The sequence below is a fragment of the Oryctolagus cuniculus genome, chromosome 11 (genome assembly GCF_964237555.1).
Source record: "Oryctolagus cuniculus chromosome 11, mOryCun1.1, whole genome shotgun sequence".
Classification (NCBI taxonomy): domain Eukaryota; kingdom Metazoa; phylum Chordata; class Mammalia; order Lagomorpha; family Leporidae; genus Oryctolagus; species Oryctolagus cuniculus.
In genome coordinates, this window is record NC_091442.1 from 72,556,660 (window position 1) to 72,566,095 (window position 9,436).

At 44.1% G+C, this 9,436-nt stretch overlaps 1 long non-coding RNA gene across 1 annotated transcript; it reads left to right on the forward strand.

The window, feature by feature from the left end:
• Positions 1-1,507: 1,507 nt before the first annotated feature.
• LOC138844395 (uncharacterized) lies at positions 1,508-8,472 on the forward strand. The gene is made up of 2 exons (XR_011380161.1): positions 1,508-1,700; positions 8,122-8,472. It is a non-coding gene; the product is annotated as an uncharacterized lncRNA (long non-coding RNA).
• Positions 8,473-9,436: the final 964 nt, after the last annotated feature.

Here is a 9,436-nt window from a genome sequence, read left to right on the forward strand (position 1 = left end):
ATGAATTGCTCAGGCTTATTTTCTGCAAACAAGATCCAGAATTTCTGACCAGGGTGGAGGCAAGTAAGAGTGCAAACCTTCAAATTAGGCCAAAAATTCACTCCAAACCCCACCTTGCTCAGCAGTGTTCTAATCCAGTGATCTTGGCCACATTATTTTTCTTCTCTAAGCCTGAATACTAGCATTTAGTTTAGGATTATTTTAAGAATAACATCAGGTAAGGTATGTAAAGCTTGTATTACTACACTTCTTGCATGAACTACCCGATACTGGGGGTTGTTAGTGAGACACAGAGATCACTTTCCCTTCTTTGTTTTTGCTCAATATGCTATCCTTCTAGGTGGGTGAAGGAAACTGTGGCCCTCGGGCCAAATCCGGGCTGCTGCCTGATGTTGTACAACCCGTGATCTAAGAATGATTTTTACATCTATAATGAAGAAGATCAAAAGAAAAAGAGTAGTTTGTGACACATGTGCATGATATGAAATTCAAATTTGTGGTCACAAATCACATTCTTTAGGAATGCTGTCACACCTTTTATTTATGCATTGACTGTTGTTGCTTTTGTTCTACAGAAGGACAGCTGAATAGCAGAAAGAGTGATAACATGGGAGGCCAGCACCGTGGCTTAGTAGGTTAAGCCTCTGCCTCTAGGGCTGGCATCACACATAGGTACTGGTTCGAGTCTCATGATCCAGTGCCCTGTTGATGGCCTGGGAAACCAGTGGGAGATGGCTCAAGTGCTTGCACCCCTGCACCTATGTGGGAGACCCGGAAGAAGCTCCTGGCTCCTGGCTTCAGACCAGCCCAGCCCTGACCATTGCAGCCATCTGGAGAGTGAACCAGCTGATGGAAGATCTCTCTCTGTCTCTCCCTCTCTGTCTGTAACTCTACCTCTCAAATAAATATTTGTTTTAAAAAAAGAGAGTGACAATATGGCCTGCAAATAAAAACTATTTACTACCTGCCCCTTTACAGAATGTTTTCTGACCCCTGCTGTAAGGAGCTGTTGGACAGGGAGCAAGCACCAGACAGCTTGTACTTGTACACGAGCAGGGAAAATGCAGTTCTCTGTCCCTTTCCGCATGCTTCGTCTAGTTTTCACTGAAGAAACCTGGGTTTAGCTGGTCCCTGCAGCCCAGAAGAATCATCCTTGACAATAGGGTGCTTGTTAATGCCTAACTGGCTTTATAGAAGGAAAAGGAGCCCTGATGTGTAGAGTTGGCTGCTTTCCATGGTTTGAATACTTTTGCCTTCACTGATTTCAATATGATATCTGCTGTCTTGAATAATTCGTATGACTTTAACCATTGGGTCTACTGAGCCAGCTCCAGCACACCACTGCCTGCACTTCCACCAACAACCTCACCCTTTTGTGGCTCCTGGGGCCGTGTGTGCACAATACGAGGGAACTATGATTGGTTATTGAGTCACCCCATCTCAGAATATGTTGTTCAGAAATGCACACTACATACACATTGGTGATTTAACGTGGGAATGCTGTCACTCTTGTAAGGGCACATAGTGCTATGAGTCAAACAATCTGAGCAAGATGGGAGGAGATTTGGTACCTTGAGTTTTTGACTGGAGGCGCTCAGGGATGCCACAGACCCTACGGATTCATCCATTGTATCATTGTCCCCCTGATGCTGGGCCTGTTCTGAGCATGGCTGAGGGAGTGAGCCACAAGGATATCTCAGGTAAGAGCTTCCAGCCCGGAAGAAAAGCCAATGCAAAGGCCCCTGGAAGAGTGCCTCTCCATCCCCGCCTTCCTCTGTACTTCCGTGGCCCTGGATCTTTGAACTCTGCTTTTGCTTTGGGGAAGTTCTGGGTTGATTGTTTACACACTGGTGAGAGGGTGAGCTCCTGGAGGTCAGGACTTTCTCATTTGTCTTTGCATCTCCTGTGCCTAGCGTTCGGACACAGAAGCATTGTAAACATGCAATAAACAGCGCATTCAACATACGAGGGTATTTCAAGAAGTAGGTGGAAAATGGAATTAAAAATATATTGTTTCGCTGCAAAAACTTTTGAAGTTGTATAAACTAGGGGGTCTTCAAAAAGTTCATGGAAAATGTGTTTTTTGAAAAACCTATGTGTGGATTTCAAAATGTTCTACACCAAAACCCCGACTGTTCTCTTTGCCTTTTTCCGCAGACTTTTTGATCTTGATCAGTCTCACTCCCTGACCGTGACTCCTCTGTGTGGTCTTTCCAGCAATCTGTTTGGGGATTTGGAGAGAGATCTTGTCTAGTGGAGTAAACATTCCCGGCATTCCACTGAGTCCCTTTCTCCCTCCTGTGGAGCCCACACCACCGGCTTCTTCACTCTTACACGTTGCGGCTGACTTTTCCTCTTCACACCTCCCAGGAGAACGTTTGAGCGTTAAGTACAGAGGGCTTTTTTTAAATAAGTGTTGCCAGTGGAGTGCACTGTTTTAGAAGCGAATCAGTGTGATTTTCCACCTTCAGATGGCGTCAGAGGGGCAGTGGGGGAAGAGAGGCAGACTGCAGGTCTTCCTGTTTGCCCAGTGTGTGAACACTAAAGAAAGGCAACACTGGTCATCGACAACCTGTGAGGAGTTTTCATTTTTGTCTTTACATCAACTCCCAGTCGGTCCTAGCCATCCCACTCTCTTCCTCCCTCCTCCCTTCGCTCCGCCGCATGAATTCATCTTTCTTTCTTTCTCTCTTTCTTTCTTTATATGTTTTGTGTCTTGTCACAGAGTCAGTACTGAATCTGCATGACATGGAGTAAATTCCAGACTTTTCCCAAGGTGATCGGGGCTGTGCAGAGCCGGCTATAGTAAAAACCTGTTTGGGGCAGAAAACACATTGACTCATAGGTGTTATTTTTACATTCCTTATTTTTTTTTATTGTTACCATGCTCCAGAAACATACTTGGATTGAAACTTAAGCATGACTCATAAAAGCCTACGGCGTGTTCTGGACATAGTATAATTTTAGCTCAGACCACACTGGTCATCCTAAGCAAGGAAATTTTCCACTATAGGTTCCCACCCTCTCTCAGCCTGAGCAGAAAGCAAACTGATTTGCCTGTGGTTTGTGTGCTAGGTTATTTTGTCTATAAAACTGGGAGGCTTTCTCAGTGAGGTAGGCAATTCCTTGATTAAAACAGGCAGACAAAATCAAATGAAATATCTATATCCTTGTAACCAATTCCCAATGGCTTCCTCCACGAGGATGTGTCTCAATACCTACTGTATTCTATCATAAGACATACTTTGTTTTCACTGTATAATGTCTCCAATATTAGGATAGGCCTCGTCCTCTGAAATATGGCATAGTTTAATTGCTAATGATTTTAAATTTTCTTGGTGATACTCAAAATGAATGGTATATGTGAAAAATGGTGTCTCAGATTCAATGATATATGATATCTGACTTGGATAATTTATCTGTGTCCCTAGCTGGAAAAGTATAGCACAGCTGTCAAAGGCTACAAAGCCCATCTGTGTCCACCACGGGTATGAATGCCTGAATTTTCTTCTGTGTCTCTATGTAATAGTTAATGGTTTTTGAATTCTTACCACAGCCAATACTCTAAAATCATTACCCACCTAGCCTCACAACTCCATAAAGTAGATATTATTATCGTTTTTCACTAAGGCTCCCACCCATCAAGAGATGGATATTAGGGCCGGCACTGTGGCCTAGTAGGCTAAACCTGTGCCTACAGCACTGACATCCCATGTGGGCACTACTTCCTGTCCTGGCTGCTCCACTTCTGATCCAGCTCTCTGCTTGCAGCCTGGGAAAGCAGTAGAAGATGGTCCAAGTGCTTGGCCCCCGGCACCTGCGTGGGAGACCCAGAAGAAACTCCCAGTTCTTGGCTTCAGATCAGCTCAGCCCCTGCCTTTGCGGCCATTTGGGGAGTGAACCAGTGGATGGACAATCTCTCTCTCTCCCCCGCCCCGTAATTTTTACTTTCAAATAAATAAATATATCTTTAAAAAAATATGAGAAGGTTACCAAAGATCACATGAATCTGCAAGACCAAGCTCTGAACCCGGATCCACCTGATTCCCTTTCTACACGTTCAATGACTTCGCTGATTTCTTTCCTATCTGTGACCCTTGTGTTTCTTCGTCTTGCCCTTTTGTTTATTCAGGCAACTGCTTTTTCTTGAATGTCTGTTCTGTGTCAAGCACTGTGCTTGCCCTGGGGAAGCAGCAGCAAACAAAACAGTCTGTCCTCAGGGAGCTGACAATCCGTCTTCATTTCTGTGGGAAGTATTGGATTTCTCTGTGGCCTCCCACCCCACTCCTCACTGGCCTCCCTAAATGTCTTCCTTTTTTTGTTGGTATGTCTCCTCTGCAGCTGTGTTTTCCTCTCTTTTTCAATTATTTAATATCTTCCCTTCTCTGTTGTGCTGTCTTGGTCTCTTTATAGCTTTTAATTTGTCTTGATTCCTCTCTGCTCCATGTTACTTTCTCTTTCTTGTTTCATATTTCTGCCCATGTTAATTTGACCAAAATGCAGACTTCAGGATAAGTTCTGTTTTTCTTTCTTTGACAAGTTTCACAAGCTTTGTTATTAAATTTTTCTAAGTGAATAGTGAAATAAGTTATAGTTCTCTATCTTAACACAAATAAAATCTAAATCAACAGGCTTTTGCTTATTGGCCTTTTATTTTCTTATGTCCCTGGCTTCTCCAAGCAAATCAGTCATGGAGAGACTAAAGCAATAGATCAAAGGATGCCCAACATTTATAGTGGCTTGTAAAAGCAGAATTTCCACCATATGAGACAGGAACAGCAAATTCCTTTCTGTTTGAGGAGTGACAGGGTGGTGGGCTTTTGTCATAGCAGTTAAGCCTCTGCCTAGGACCCTGCATCCTGTATGGGAGTGCCTTGGTTCAAGTCCTGCTTCCACTTCCAATTCCAGCTTCCTGCTAATGTGCACCCCTGAGAGGCAACAGGCGCAAGTATTTGGGTCTCTACTGCCAATGTGGGAGACCTGAATCTGCATAGAATTTTGGGTGCCTCACTTAGGCCTGGCCCAGCCCTGGTTGTTGAATGCATTTGGGGAGTGAACCAGCAGATGGAGGATCTCTCACTTTCCTCTCTCTGTGTCTCTTTCAAATAAAAGAGGGAAATAAATAAATGAAAAACAAATTTAAAAGTAGAGTGTTAGTTCAATCCTTGAGTTCGAACCCTAAGTCTTCCATTTCCTACCTGAGCCTTGGTCTTTCTCATCTGAAAAACTTGGGACAATAATAGTAGCACCTGCCTCATCAGGTTTTTGGGAATGATTAAATAAATTCCTACATAAAGCCATTCAGAAATGTCCTGCTTGTAATAGACATGGCATTATTTACAGCCTAAAGTTTACCATGCAAACAGTGATGCTCACTCCATAATCCTGTTTCCCCACAGCCTAGCTCACTGTTCTTGGGCCTTTTTGTACAGGAGCTCTTCTTTCCATGGGCCTACTCACATAAATACTGAGGAAATAGACGAGGGGACTTCAAAATGCTCGTGGAAAACACAGTTTAAAAGTGAAAACTTTATTTCTCAACACAAATTTCACCAAGTTCAAGACCCTTTTGCAAGAGGTGAGATCAGCCATTTAGTCCTTTCCTGAAGAACTGAGAGTTCTAAGGACTGAATCAGATCAGCACAGCCTTTTTTGGGTACTTGATGGGTCCATGGATGGTTGGCAATGGTGATCGACTACACCCAGACAGCCCAGGACCCACCCACACAACACGGCTGCATTTTTACAACCCTCCGTGTAGCAGCAGTGGACAGGAAAGAAGTGAAGGGAAGTAAAAAAAAAATACCATGTTGTTAAGGCATTCTTTGCCATTTCAGCTTTGAACTTCAGAAATGACATATCCCATTTGTGCCCATTTCTTCTCTCTCCCTGGGTCTTAGATGGTCATTCCACCTCTTCTGTGAGCTCTTTTTCAGGGAAGCAGACGCTTCCCTGATGATGAACATATTTTGATGAACATATTTTGCAAAGATCCATCCTCATCATCCAACATCCTTAGGCACTGAATTAAGCAAAGTGAAAACCTGAACGCTCTAGGGTTGAGAGACTGAATGAAGACTCGAGATGGGCTTAACCAGTCTCAACTATTTTACAGAGCTCCTTCTTGATTAGCATTGGTTACGACCTAGTATCCGGTCACACAGCTCTTAGTTTCGCGTTCCGCATAGCGAACCAGGGGCCGGGTGGCCAGGACAGCTGTGCCAGCCTCCGGAAAGCGAGGTGTCGCCAAGGGCTTGGGACTGCGCTGCCCTGGAACCCAGCCCGAGGCCGTTCTCACCCCCTGAGACTCCACAGCATTCACAACTGGCGCACGCGCAGCCAGCAAACGTCCCCAGACTGGAGCCAGCGCACAGGACCCGGGGGAGGGTGGCGGTTCCCTCTGTCTGCCACCAGCTTGCCCCGCGCAGGGGACAAATGGCCGGTGGGAGAGGAGGAGAGCCCGGTGCTGGGCATTACCTTTCAGGGAGCTTGTGAGGACTCCAGAAGAAGTGAGAGGTGATGTCTGATTTGGGACAAAATTTGGTCAAGAACCATGAAAATAATGCATATGGGTGGGGTTTTTTTATTGTTGATTTTTGGCTGTGTGTGTGTGTGATCTTTTATGAAGGGAGAAATACAAAATGTTCTAATTCATCTACTTTAAAATTTAAAACAGGGATCATTCGAATGTTGAACAAAAACAATTAATTAAAAACACATATTGCAGTTTTCCATCTATTAAACTTTGGACAGGGACGACAGGTCCAAAAAATGAGATTTGTTGTTCCAGCATTTTTTTTCCTTTTTTTTTTTCTTTACCTTTGAAAACCATTCTGTGTTTCTCAGGCTTCGTCAGCAGAGTATGTGGAGAACACTGTAATCATCTTTCGGGGACTGGGCATTGTTTATGGACTGGTTCCAGCAAATAGCTGCAGACGCTTAGGCTTTGCGTGACTTTCACTTACTAAGGCCATACATGTTCTCATCTAGAGGCAGACTATGGTCCTCCTTTTTTTTTTTTTTTAAACAAATATCTATTTATTTGAGAGACGGAGAGAGAGAGAGAGACAAAGAGCTCCCATTTGCTTGTTCAGGCCCCAAATGCCAGCTACAGCTAGAGCTAGGAGCTCAATTCAATTGGAACTCAATTCAAGTCTCCAGTGTGGGTGGCAGGGCCCAACTACCTGAGCCAGTATTGCTGCCTCCCAGGGTTTGCATTTGCAGGGAGCTGGAATGGGAGTTGGAGGTGGGACTCAAACCCAAACACTCACATTTGGGATGTGGGCATCTTAACCACTGGGCTAAATGCCACCCCCTCCTGTTTGGGTTGAATCTTTTGTTTTTATGGTGGGTTGGAAAAGAGCGTATCAGAATTCTATCTAGAATAAAGAGTGAGCAAGGGAGCTTCTGAACTCCCTAGACCCCCAACTTTTACATAGAGGCACAGAGACCCACAGAAGTGCACTGGACATACTTTTTTTTTTTTTTAAAGGAATTTAGATTAAGGCATTAAATATTTATAAACTTCCTTCTATGTGTTAGGCACAAGGCTAGATACTGAAGGTCAAAGAGAAATAAATGCCTGTATCTTTCCTTGATTCACAGTTCATGAGGCATGATGGTTTCTGATAATCGGATACCCAGTGTGTGTGAGACAAGATATTCAGATGTTAACTCAATGCTGAAGAAGTGTTACCGGACGACCACAGAGGGGCCTTAACAAGCTCTGAGTGTCTGGGGGAGGGCCTCCTGGAAGTGTCCTCCCTAAGTCTCAGCAGAGTCTGTGTGTGTATATTTAAATCTCACAGTAAATTGAGACTTACTGAATAACAAAAAACCATAAAGTAGTATACGGATGCTAGAAAAAGCATTGTGAAAAAGAATAAAAAATACCCACAGTATAAATGCCTTCATGGAAATTCCAAAAACACACCACCAATAACATTGATCTTGACTGGGGTACACAAAAGGAACACAAGAAGTAACAATACAAAAGGGAAGGAAACAAAATGACCTTTGAAGAATGGTGATCTCTGGGAAAGAGGCAAGAGAACAGAGTTAGGGAGAGGTTTCAAAGACCTGTTACTCTATCTGTAGTTTTTATTTCCTTATTAAAAACAGAAAGAGGAGCCAGCACTGGGATGTAGCGGGTAAAGCCACCGCCTGCAGTGCTGGCATCCCATATGGGCGCCGGTTCAAGTCCTGGCTTCTCCACTTCTGATCCAGCTTTCTGCTCTGGCCTGGGAAAGCAGTAGAAGATGACCCAAGTCCTTGGCCCCCGCACCTGCTTAGGAGACCTGGAAGAAGCTCCTGGCCCCTGGCTTCAGATTGGTGCAGCTCCAGCTGTTGTGGCCATCTGCGGGGAGTGAACCAGTGGATGGAAGTCCTCTCTCTCTCTCTCTCTCTCTCTCTCTGCCTCTGCCTCTCTGTAACTCTGCCCTTCAAATAAATAAATAAAATCTTTTTAAAAAAGCAAAATATGCCAAAATGGTCAAGATTTACTGGATCCAGGTGTTATGAATGAGGATATTTGCTACATTATCCTCTGTAGCATTCAAAATTTCTTAATAAAACAGGAAACTAAGAAAATAAAAACACCAACCCAAACCTTTCCATTCATATTTAAGACAGTTCTTCTAATATTAGAGACCTGGAGCCTGTCCATATATTTCCCTCAGCTGAGCTGTTGTTTCCACGCCAAAAGCATTGTTGTTTATGTGTCTAGCTTTGGCTTTGCAGTGGGTTTATTTTTGCCTAGGCTATATCTTTTCTCCCAACTGAATGTAAACCTTTCAAAAGCAGAAAGCAGAACCATTTTGCACACAGTGGACTGGCTGTTCAGAGCAGGGATGGTTTAAGTTTCTCCTTTGTGTCTCCAGGAGTAGCAGTGTCTTATGCTCAGTTGGAGTTTGAGAAAGACCTGTTGTTTAAATGAGTTCAGGCCAACTTTCTTCAAGTCTCACTCCAGCAGGCTCAATGGTGAACACGCCCTCAGAGCTCACACACTAAAGAGAAGACAGAGCTAGATGCTTATCTAGACTAAGAGGATGAAGTTGAATGGCAGGTGCACAGCTCAGGTGATTAATTCTGACCAGGATGGCCAGCGAGGGCATACTGTGACTACACTTCTCTCTTGCCTTCTCTTGAGGGAAGGGATTATTCACCCTGGAGACTTGGTCTAAAGGCAAATCCCTTACCTACAGGGAGTAACTCATCAAGCTGTCATCAGTTATTACATTGACAGGTTCGGTTTACCAGATTTGGCCCCAACACTTAGCAAGACTGAGACAGGTCAGACTGGTAGTGCCAAAGACTGGCTTCTGAGAGAAAGGAAAAGTCTGGATATTCAACTGAAACCCTTGAAGTACAGCTGTGGGGCAGCTTTGGGAAGTCCTAACTGCAGGAAGTCCCCGTGAAGACACTAAGTGGAATTTGT